Here is a 12,558-nt window from a genome sequence, read left to right on the forward strand (position 1 = left end):
AAGATTACGGAGTAGTCTCTTATGGAGGGTAGCACTCTTCGGGATGGGATGGGTGTTTTAAGTAGTCCTGTCAGCCTCTCAGTAAGAGCATGTGTGAAAGTTAGAGTACGGAGATGCAGGGATAGTCTTTCTGCGAAATCATTCCAACTCATATTAACAGCTCCACAAGCAATCAGCGTTAATGAGATTCGCTCCCTGCTTTCTTCACTCAAGTCCATGTCAGGAGCAACGCTACTATATGTCAAAATTGAAGGACAGTGTTACTGTTCCACAGCATAGATTCCGGTAAGATTGTTTCATTTTACTTTCATTGTGGATGTAATGTAAATGATAGAAGACAGGGTCTCAGTGGGAATCCTTTATCTTTATAGGATCAAGGGTTAATATCTCCTGAGGGGGGTTATTGAGCAGTGGGGGACTTTAATCATGTTTGTTATGTGATTCTGTCTGCTTATGTGTGGAAATGTTGGGGCTCATGGCTATTACGGAACGTACAATTTATTAGAGCTACGCAGTTTTTGTGGACTGGCACGCTTTTCTTTGGCCTACATGTCGCACCTCGTGACCGGGCGTGGTCAAGGTTTCATTCTCCATTTGTGTATTGTGACCGAGTGGCGGTGGAGAAGACCTGTTTTCTCTACTTGTCTGGGTCATAGGTGGTGAGTGCCCCTGCCATTGGGGGTGTGAGGTGCCAGTTATTTTTGTCCAAATTTGTCTGGTCAAGTTATGGAGGATTCTGATTTTTCTGAGGAGGATTTCTCAGATTCTGTTTCATGCTTAGATTGTATGGATGCCCAATCATTTATGTTTCATATGCCGTAATAGAGTGCTATTTTCTCCCTATGGGAAGAGATTGGAGACCACTGAGCCCGTCCTCTGAGGATTCTGTGTACCGTGAGGCGAGTTCCCTGGAATTTTCTGTTCCTACACAAGCAGTTGTCCCAAATTTCATTACACCTTCTCTGGAAAGAGGTTTCTTTCCACCAGAGGTTTCTGCTCGGTTGCGCATGGCGATATTAGTGAAGGCGCATTTACAGCTTCTTGAGGGCAAGCAAAGAGCTTATCCGTGTCCTCTTTACCTGGCGGGTCTTTCCTCTGGGGGAGCGGTTCCTTTTAAAGGTTTGAGGGGGACAGCCGGCAGGAATCAGGACCTTCAGATACCCCGCCGGAGATGACTTTTGCCTTTAGAGCCAGTCAGATGCGCCTGCGTGTATTGCTGCGACAGGTACTGGAGGCTTGGGAGGATTTTAGTCTTCATTTGCCTCCGGATCCTCCGTCTTCTGATTCTGATGGCGAACAGCGCATGACGAGAGGATGGATGTGGATCATACTCCTGACTGTCTTTTGCTTGTGTATCTAATCCCAGTTTTGAGCTCTTGTCCCTGACAGGCTGGCCCTGTCAGTGTTTTCTTTTTCTTTCTTAGCGTTCACCTGCGGGTGCGGCCTACTTCTTTTGATCCGATTAGGATGTGTTTTCTTTGCAGAGCTCGAGACTGTTGCAGACTTTTCCTTTTAGGAAACTTTTTTCTTCTCTGGGATTTTTGATACTAGCAAATTTATGGTCGCGATGGTTGTTACTTCCAGCGGAAGTCACAAAAGAAAGAAAAAAGTTAGGAGATAAGCATCAGAGCTTATTTGTCTGTCATTTGTCTGTTTTTGTTTAGTCTAGTCCTGCTAGGGTTTAGAACTTTCAGTTAGCCCTTGAACATTTCAGTTGTACCCTGGTTAGCAGGCTGGTCCTGGTTGGGTACTAGTTCACTCTGTTCTTTTGAGGTTATATCAGACATTTTGTATCCTTGACAACAGGCTGGTCCTGTTTGGGTACTAAGTTGACTTACCTCTTGTTACGAGGTTGTCATTTCTTGTTTCTACAAGTTATGGGAGGCACTTCTATCCTAGATATCCGGCTGGCCCTACTTTACTTCATCTTATTGGGGCGTCCGATGTTTTTCTTACATGGCCTTACCTGACATTTAAATATTTGATACTACAGCAACACATAGGAACATGCTAAGTCAAATTTGATTTGGTAGATCTACAAGGTAGCAGCTTGTATATAGTTTGTTTTATTTAAAGCCTTGTTGCAAATAGGCAGTCAGTCTTTTTTGCATGGACTCATGACCTTTAGTTCAGGATGTTTGACGCATTCACCCATTTATTCAGCATTCATTAATCTTCCACTTATTCACTCATTTACCCACTAAACGTGCTTCCCCCCCATTCATTTATCTACTCATTCATTTGCCCCTTCCCTCATTCATTTACTCACTCATCCCCCTATCATTCATTTGATCATTTATGCAATACACCCATATTCCACTCCTCCTTGAGTTATCAGAGCTGAGATACTTAGCTTATGTCACGCTTGTACATTTAGATTTTGGGACTCTAGCATATTGGATTTGGCAATGTCCTAGCATGCATTAGTTTCTTGTTATGCACTTATTAGCAACCCAACTATACCTAGTCACACATAGATGATGATAGTGCCCAGTGTTATTACAGCTTATCTCCTCCTATCCCACCTACATTTATTTCTTTAAGTAACACCTCCCCGACACATAATGAACCTTTTGGCTCCCAGGTTACATATATTCGTATAATCGTTCACTTTACCACCTCCCTCCCCCCCTTATTGTATAGTATTCTGGTTCTTTGTGATTAGACCAGATACTTAATTTGCGGTTCCCTTGTGAATAACCGCAATTACCAATATTATATAATAACTATGTTCTCTATATATAATGTAAGTTCTCTTGTATATGCAATGTATATGCTGAGTATCTCTCTTTCTCATCATAAGCTTGATGTTAATATACATTTTGATAAGCGCATATGCACCATGTTTTACTGTTTATTACTTATTAATGAAACGTTATAATTCCTAAAAGTAAAGAAATTATGAGGTTTGCTTAGTCTTGGGACTCTACGCATGACATACTATCGTCTACTCTTATCCTGTCATTAGAAACTACTGCATATTATACTATTATTGACTTGATATTGATAGCTACTGAGCTCTTACTGTATGATGATGTTTCTCGTTGTTACATAGCAGTTTCACCTGTATTTGTATATGTATGTCATTTTATCATAAACCTCAATAAAAACCATTTAAATAAAAAAAAAATATTTGATACTAGTGTTTTGTCCCTACATAGCTTGCATGGTTTCCTGGGATTCCGGATTCTGCTATGGCAGTATGTTTATAGTTCTTCCTTTGGATAAGAGCTAGAGTCCTCCCTTCCGAATGGGTGGGTGGGGGGGGGGTGACTGCATGGAGATCTCCTTACCTGTTGTGGAGGGCGTTTATTCCCCCCTATTGTTACTTCTTGTCGATTGGATTGTCCGATTTTCAGATCTCTTTCGCCAGTGTTTCTCTCCTCTTTTTTGATTATTGCTATGCTTTTCGCTTCCCCTTGCATTTTTGGGGTCCTTGCAGTCTCCCCTTTTTGATCCTATATATTTGCGTATCTGGGGGATTGTTATGCAGTCTCTCTTGCAGTCAACCGTTAGGAGTTTTAGGATGCTTGTTCAATCGTTAATTCTGTAGGTTTTCTGAGGGTTGATCCAGACTGGATCTTTAGAGACTGTCATATTCTCTCAATCATGGAATTCTGATCTCTTTTGGGTCCTTCCTTTGTCTTTGGACAAGACCCCATCGGGGTATGGCATGCATGAACTTCGGTGCAAATTTCATTTCCAGGTAACTTTGTTGTTGTTCCGCAAGGTTTTTGGTATTGATTCGGCACCTGGTTTTGGGGGTTCCGTTTTTTTTTTTTAACCTAGTCCTTGTCTTTGACTTGGCAATTTGGTTACTCTGTTTTCAAGATTTTAATAGTCTTGGATCTGTCCGGCGTTAAGTAGCAGGCTTGTGTTTCCAGGACCTGGGGACATCCCCTTGTTCCTTCTGGGGCGGTTCTTTTATCTCTTATGGAGAGATGGAGGAAGTTTTTTCTGGGAATTTTTATACTATTCCTGGGTTTCTTTGTTTTCCTTCTATGTGGAAGGATCTGGTCTTCTGCGCCTATCCAGTTTGCTCCTCCTGAGGTAGTTTTCATCATCTGACTCTAGGAGTTCTATTGGGTTGAGGGTTTTTCTTGTCTGCAGTGTACCCTCCCTTCGGGTTTCTGAGGGGTAATGAGGATAGGTATCCTGGATCCCGAGTTAGCCTCTCTGGGTGTCGGTGCCTCTTTCCTACTTCTTTTCTTAGGAACTCGTGGTTGGAGATTCAATATCTGATCTCTGGGCTTTGTCGATGTTCAGATTTTTTAATCTTGCTTGTCCTTGGGACATTGACAGTCGCTTCTGTGATAGGACTGTTCGATTGGAGTAGGGTCAGGAATTCTGACTGCTCTGGGCATTGACAACGTATCTTGTCTCCCGCAGGATCCTTACTTAGGTTTGGAGGCCTTGCAGTGGTTCAGGAACCTTCCCTTAGCGGGTAGTTGGTTCTTCCTTATTGGTCAGGGTGTTGTCCTCCCTTACCCGTTTTCTAGTAGGGGAGGAGTTGGTCCGCCCTGCTTTCTGAGTTTTCTCTTGTTCCTTTCCAGGAATGTCCTGGTGCAAGTTTGCTAGCTATTCAATTGGCTAGTTACTATGTTTTGACGTTTAGTCTGACTGCCTACCGATAGAAGCCTGCGGCTTTTGTTTGTGGCGTTAGCGGATGTTACTATTCCGTTCCTGTTCTGCTCCCGGGGTTTTTTATGACCTACGGGTTTTCAGTTTCTCTGTGCTAGTTAGCTGTCTATTCTAAGGTAGTCTTGGTCTACTTTTCTTTCATGTAATTGGCAAGAGTCCATGAGCTAGTGACGTAGGGGCTATACATTCCTACCAGGAGGGGCAAAGTTTCCCAAACCTCAGAATGCCTATAAATACACCCCCCACCACACCCACAATTCAGTTTTACAAACTTTGCCTCCTATGGAGGTGGTGAAGTAAGTTTGTGCTAGATTTCTATTTGATATGCGCTTCTCAGCATGCTGAAGCCCGGTTCCTCTCAGAGTGCAGTGAATGACAGAGGGATGTGAAGGGAGTATTACCTATTGAATACAATGGTCATCCTAACGGGGATCTATTTCATAGGTTCTCTGTTATCGGTTGTAGAGATTCATCTCCTACCTCCCTTTTCAGATTGACAATATACTCTTCTATACCATTACCTCTACTGATTCTCGTTTCAGTACTGCTTTGGCTATCTACTTTATGTAGATGAGTGTCTTTTGGTAAGTATGTTTTCTTTTATTTATGACACTCTCAGCTATGGTTTGGCACTTTATATGTAAAGTTCTAAATATATGTTTTATACTTATATTTGCCATGATTCAGGTTAATCAGTATATTTCCTTCTTACAGACTGTCAGTTTCATTTTGGGAAATGCATATGAAAAAAAAATGATTTCTTAAGTGAAAATTTTTCAATTGACTTTCTTTTCTAAATTGCGGGCTGTTAGGTTCGCGGGAGCGCAAAATGCTATATTTTATTGCGTCATTTTTGGCGCGAGAATTACGTTTGTTGATGTAATTTCGTCATTTCTGGCGTCTTAGTTGGCGCCGAAAATTTTCACGTAGTTGCGTCATCTATGACGTTTGTGTTTGTTGCAGGCGTTCTTGGCACCAAAAAATATTTTGTCAGTTGTGGGCGTCATACTTGGCGCCAGATTTTTGACATTATTTAAGTCCTTATTTCATTTTGCTTCTGGTTTCCAGAGGCTTATTCTGTTTGCATGTTTTCCCATTCCTGAAACTGTCATATAAGGAAATTGATAATTTTGCTTTATATGTTGTTTTTTATATATTGCAAGATGTCTCAATCTGACCCTGTCTCAGAATCTACTTATTGAATGCTTCCTGATGTCGGTTCTACCAAAAGCTAAGTGCATTTGTTGTAAACTTGTGGTAACTGTTCCTCTGGCTGTAGTTTGTGTTAGTTGTCATGATAAACTTTCAAACACAGACAATATTTCCATTAGTAGTAATCCATTACCTGTTGTTGTTCCTTCAAAATCTAATGTTCAGGATATTCCTGTTAATGTGAGAGAATTTGTTTCTAATTCTATTCAGAAGGCCCTGTCTGTTATACCACCTTCTAATAAATGTAAAAGGTCTTTTAAAACTTCTCATAAATTCGATGAATTTTTAAATGACCGACAGCATTCTGATTTATCTATCTCTGATGAGGATCTATCTGGTTCAGAAGATTCTGCCTCAGATATTGACACTGACAAATCTTCATATTTATTTAAAATGGAGTATATTCGTTCTTTATTAAAGAGGTGTTGATTGCATTAGATATGGAGGAGACTAGTCCTCTTGATATTAAAACCAGTAAACTTTTTTAAACCTCATGCAGTTATTCCAGAGGTTTTTCCAGTTCCTGATGCTATTTCAGATGTAATTTCTAGGGAATGGAATAGTCTGGGTACTTCTTTTACTCCTTCTTCAAGGTTTAAGAAACTGTACCCTTTGCCGACTGATAGATTGGAGTTTTGGGAAAAGATCCCCAAAGTTGATGGGGACATCTCTACTCTTGCAAAGCGTACTACTATTCCTACGGCAGATAGTACTTCTTTTAAAGATCCTTTAGATAGGAAGCTTGGATCTTATCTAAGGAAGGCTTATTTATGTTCAGGTCATCTTCTTAGGCCTGCTATTTCTTTGGCTGATGTTGCTGCGGCTTCTACTTTTTGGTTGGAAACTTTAGCGCAACAAGTACCAGATCATAATGTGTATAGCATTTTTAAGCTAATTCAACATAATTTCATTTGTGATGCCATTTTTTATATCATTAGAATTGATGTCAGGTATATGTATTTAGCTATTTAACTAGAAGAGCTTTATGGCTTAAATCTTGGAATGCTGATATGACTTCTAAGTCAACATTGCTATCTCTTTCTTTCCAAGGTAATAAATTATTTGGTTCTCAGTTGGATTCTATTATTTCAACTGTCACTGGGGGGAAGGGAGCCTTTTTGCCTCAGGATTAAAAATCTAAGGGTAAATTTAGGATTGCTAATCGTTTTCGTTCCTTTCGTCAATAAGGAACAGAAAACTGACCCTTCCGCTAAAGGAACAGTTTCCAATTGGAAGCCTTCTCCAGTCTGGAATAAATCTAAGCCATATAAAAAATCTAAATCAGCCCCCAAGTCCGCATGAAGGTGCGGCCCTCATTCCAGCGCAGCTGGTAGGGGGCAGACTAAGATTTTACAAAGATGTTTGGATCAATTCAATCCAAAATCATTGGATTCAGAACATTGTTTCTCAAGGGTACAGAATAGGTTTCAAGGTAAGACCGCCTGTGGGAAGTTTCTTTCTCTCACGCATTCCAGTGAACCCAGTAAAGGCTCAGGCTTTCCTGAAGTGTGTTTCAGACCTGGAGTTATCCGGGGTAATTGTGCCAGTTCCCTTTCCGGAACGGGGTCTGGGGTTTTATTCAAATCTGTTCATTGTTCCAAAGAAAGAGAATTCTTTCAGACCATTTCTGGATCTAAAAATTTTGAATCGTTATGTAAAAATACCAACATTCAAGATGGTAACTATAAGGACTATTCTGCCTTTTGTTCAGCAAGGGCATTATATGTCCACAATAGACTTGCAGGATGCATATCTTCATGTACCGATTCATCCAGATCACTATCAGTTTCTGAGATTCTCTTTTCTAGACAAGCATTACCAATTTGTTGCTCTTCCTTTTGGCCTAGCAACAATCATTCCCTTCAGTAGCTATGTGCATGGAGGTTTTAGGTCTCATGACTGCAGCATCGGACGAGATCCCCTTTGCTCGTTTTCACATGAAACCTTTTCAGCTTTGTATGCTGAGCCAATGGTGCAGGGATTATACAAAGATATCACAATTAATATCCTTAAATCCCAATGTTCGACTATCTCTGACTTGGTGGTTAGATCACCATCGTTTAATTCAAGGGGCCTCTTTTGTTCATCCAACCTGGACTGTGATTACAACAGATGCAAGTCTTTCAGGTTGGGGAGCTGTCTGGGGATCTCTGACAGCGCAGGGGGTTTGGAAATCTCAAGAGGTGAGATTACCAATCAATATTTTGGAACTCCGTGCGATTCTCAAATCTCTTCAGTTTTGGCCTTTTCTGAAGAGAGAACCATTTATTTGTTTTCAGACAGACAATGTCACAACCGTGGCGTATGTCAATCATCAAGGTGGGACTCACAGTCCTCAAGCTATGAAAGAAGTATCTCGGATACTTGCATGGGCGGAATCCAGCTCCTGTCTAATCTCTGCGGTCCATATCCCAGGTATAGACAATTGGGAAGCGGATTTTCTCAGTCGCCAGACTTTACATCCGGGAGAATGGTCTCTTCACCCAGATGTGTTTTTTCAGATTGTTCAGATGTGCGGGCTTCCAGAAATAGATCTGATGGCTTCTCATCTAAACAGGAAACTTCCCAGGTATCTGTCCAGGTCCAGGGATCCTCAGACGGAAGCAGTGGATGCGTTGTCACTTCCTTGGAATTATCAACCTGCTTATGTCTTTCCGCCTCTAGTTCTTCTTCCAAGAGTGATTTCCAAAATCATAATGGAGCGTTCATTTGTACTGCAGGTGGCTCCAGCATGGCCACACAGGTTTTGGTATGCGGATCTTGTTCGGATGTCCAGTTGCCAAACTTGGCCACTTCCGTTAAGGCCAGACCTTCTATCTCAAGGCCCATTTTTCCATCAGGATCTCAAATCATTAAATTTGAAGGTATGGAGATTGAACGCCTAGTGCTTAGTCATAGAGGTTTCTCTGACTCAGTGATTAATACTATGTTGCAGGCTCGCAAATCTGTGTCTAGAAAGATTTATTACCAAGTTTGGAAGACTTACATTTCATGGTGTTCTTCTCATAAATTCTCTTGGCATTCTTTTAGAATTCCTAGAATTTTACAGTTTCTTCAGGATGGTTTGGATAAGGGTTTGTCTGCAAGTTCCTTGAAAGGACAAATCTCTGCTCTTTCTGTTCTGTTCCACAGAAAAAATGCTAATCTTCCTGATATTCATTGTTTTGTACAGGCTTTGGTTCGTATCAAGCCTGTCATTAAGTCAATCTCTCCTCCTTGGAGTCTTAATTTGGTTTTTGAGGGCTTTACTGGCTCCTCCGTTTGAGCCTATGCATTCTCTGGACATTAAATTACTTTCTTGGAAAGTATTGTTCCTTTTGGCCATCTCTTCTGCTAGAAGAGTTTATGAATTATCTGCTCTTTCTTGTGAGTCTCCTTTTCTGATTTTTTTATCAGGATAAGGCGGTTTTGCGGACTTCATTTAAATTTTTACCTAAAGTTGTGAATTCCAACAACATTAGTAGAGAAATTGTTGTCCCTTCGTTGTGTCATAATCCTAAGAATTCTTTGGAGAGATCTTTACATTCTTTGGATGTGGTAAGAGCTTTGAAATATTATGTTGAAGCTACTAAAGATTTCAGAAAGACTTCTAGTCTTTTTGTTATCTTTTCTGGTTCTAGGAAAGGTCAGAAGGCTTCTGCCATTTCTTTGGCATCTTGGTTAAAGCTTTTGATTCACCATGCTTATTTGGAGTCGGGTAAATCCCCGCCTCAGAGGATTACGGCTCATTCTACTAGGTCAGTTTCTACTTCGTGGGCTTTTAAGAATGAAGCTTCTGTTGATCAGATTTGCAAAGCAGCAACTTGGTCTTCTTTGCATACTTTTACTAAATTCTACCATTTTGATGTTGTCTCTTCTTCAGAAGCAGTTTTTGGTAGAAAAGTACTTCAGGCAGCTGTTTCAGTTTGATTCTTCTGCTTATAATTTCATTTTTTTTTTCATTATAAAGATTAAAACTTTTGATTTGCGTTGGGGATGACTCTTGCGTGGAGTTCTACATCTTGGGTATTTGCTATCCCATACGTCACTAGCTCATGGACTCTTGCCAATTACATGAAAGAAAACATAATTTATGTAAGAATTTACCTGATAAATTCATTTGTTTCATACTGGCAAGAGTCCATGAGGCCCACCCTTTTTATGGTGGTTATGATTTTTTTGTATAAAGCACAATTATTCCAATTCCTTGTTGATGCTTTCGCTCCTTTCTTATCACCCCACTTCTTGGCTATTCGTTAAACTGAATTGTGGGTGTGGTGGGGGGTGTATTTATAGGCATTTTGAGGTTTGGAAAACTTTGCCCCTCCTGGTAGGAATGTATATCCCCTACGTCACTAGCTCATGGACTCTTGCCAATATGAAAGAAATGAATTTATCAGGTAAATTCTTACATAAATTATGTTTTTGTCCTTCTGGGACTTTGGTTCCGGTTAAGGCTTTACATTGGTTCCTTTTGGATCCATGTAGGTGGTGATCTGGAATTTTGCATTTCTTGTTTTCCTCCGTCGGTAAGAATATTTTCTACGGGACTTTGTCCTCTTGCAGCCTGGTAGCGGGTTTTTTTTCGAGATATGCTAAGGGATTCTCTCTCTGTTTTGTCCTTGAATCTTCGGGGATTGTTTCTGGAGGTTCTGATTCTTCCCTTCTTTCAGTTAGGGAGAATGAGGTGTGGGAGTTTGTTTGCTGTTTCCCTTGTCATTTTTCATGGGGAGGTTTTTATTTGTGTGCTTTTATAGAGTGGGACTTTTGTCTGCTCAGTGAAGTCCATGATTTAGAGTGATCTCTATCTGGGATTGATATGGTTCTATTTGATGGGCAGTTACCTTGTCCTCTTTCCATATTTTTGTTCTTCCTGCTTCTGTTGAAGTAGTTTTTTATCGGGAATGCGGGTTGTGTCAGGCTGTGGTGCCATCAGAATGGGCCGCCTTTTTGTTCCCGCCCGTTTGCATTCAGTGTCCTCTATAAGCTTGGGTATTGATTTCCCAAAAGTAATGAATGCAACTGTGGACTCTCCCCGTTTTAAGAAGAAAAACTTAAATGATGCTTACCTGATAATGTTCTTGTGTAAGGGGAGAGTTTTTTTCTGTGGGCGGCCTTAAATTCTTTTTTATTCGTTCTTCTGGCACCTTTTTCACCCTGATATTTCTCCTACTGTTCCTTGTTCCATTGGCAGGGATGAGGGAAGTGGGGGAGGTATTTAAGCCTTTGGCTGGGGTATCTTTGCCTCCTCCTGGTGGCCAGGTTCTGTATTTCCCAAAAGTAATGAATGCAGCTGTGGACTCTCCCCGTTTTCTCCTCCGAGAGCTGGCTGTCAATGGCTGTTAAAGGGAAACTAAACCCCAAATTTTTATTTCATGATTCAGGTAGAGAATACAATTTTAAACAATATTCCCATTTACTTCTATTATATAATTTGCTTCATTCTTTAGATATACTTTTTTAAAGCAATAGCAATGCATATGGGTGAACCAATCACACAAGGCATCTGTGCAGCCACCAATCAGCAGCTACTGAGCATATCTAGGTATGCTTTTCAGCAAAGGATATCAAGAGAATAAAGCAAATTGGACAATAGAAGTAAATTAGAAAGTTGTTTAAAATTACATGCTCTTTCTAAATCAGAAAGAAAAAAATGTGAGTTTCATGACCCTTTAACCCCTTAATGACCACAGCACTTTTCCATTTTTGTCCGTTTGGGACCAAGGCTATTTTTACATTTTTGCGGTGTTTGTGTTTAGCTGTAATTTTCCTCTTACTCATTTACTGTACCACACATATTATATACCGTTTTTTCTCGCCATTAAATGGACTTTCTAAAAATACCATTATTTTCATCATATCTTATAATTTACTATAAAAAAAAATTATAAAATATGAGGAAAAAATGGGAAAAAACACACTTTTTCTAACTTTGACCCCCAAAATCTGTTACACATCTACAACCACCAAAAAACACCCATGCTAAATAGTTTCTAAATTTTGTCCTGAGTTTAGAAATACCCAATGTTTACATCTTCTTTGCTTTTTTTGTAAGTTATAGGGCCATAAATACAAATAGCACTTTGCTATTTCCAAACCATTATTTTTCAAAATTAGCGCTAGTTACATTAGAACACTAATATCTTTCAGAATCTCTGAATATCCCTTTGACATGTATATATTTTTTTTAGAAGACATCCCAAGGTATTGATCTAGGCCCATTTTGGTATATTTCATGCACTATTTCCCCGCCAAATGCGATTAAATAACAAAAAATTGTTCACTTTTTCACTAATTTTTTCACAAACTTTTGGTTTCTCACTGAAATTATTTACAAACAGCTTGTGCAATTATGGCTTAAATTATTGTAAATTATTCTCTGGGATCCCCTTTGTTCAGAAATAGCAGACATATATGGCTTTGGCGTTGCTTTTTGGTAATTAGAAGGCTGCTAAATGCCACTGCGCACTACACGTGTATTATGCCCAGCAGTGAAGGGTTAATTAGGGAGCATGTAGGGAGCTTTAAGGGGTAATTTTAGCTTTAAGGTAGTGTAGTAGACAACCCAAAGTATTGATCTAGGCCAATTTTGGTATATTTCATGCCACCATTTCACTGCCAAATGCGATCAAATTAAAAAAAAACGTTAAATTTTTTCACAATTTTAGGTTTCTCACTGAAATCATTTACAAACAGCTTGTGCAATTATGGCACAAATGGTTGTAA

The 12,558-nt window shown here is 39.9% G+C and overlaps 1 protein-coding gene across 4 annotated transcripts in view; it reads left to right on the top strand.

The window, feature by feature from the left end:
- Positions 1-12,558, top strand: part of PHF3 (PHD finger protein 3) — a 588,626-nt gene that overhangs the window by 529,471 nt on the left and 46,597 nt on the right. The window lies entirely within an intron of this gene.

This window comes from Bombina bombina, chromosome 4 (genome assembly GCF_027579735.1).
Source record: "Bombina bombina isolate aBomBom1 chromosome 4, aBomBom1.pri, whole genome shotgun sequence".
Lineage (NCBI taxonomy): Eukaryota > Metazoa > Chordata > Amphibia > Anura > Bombinatoridae > Bombina > Bombina bombina.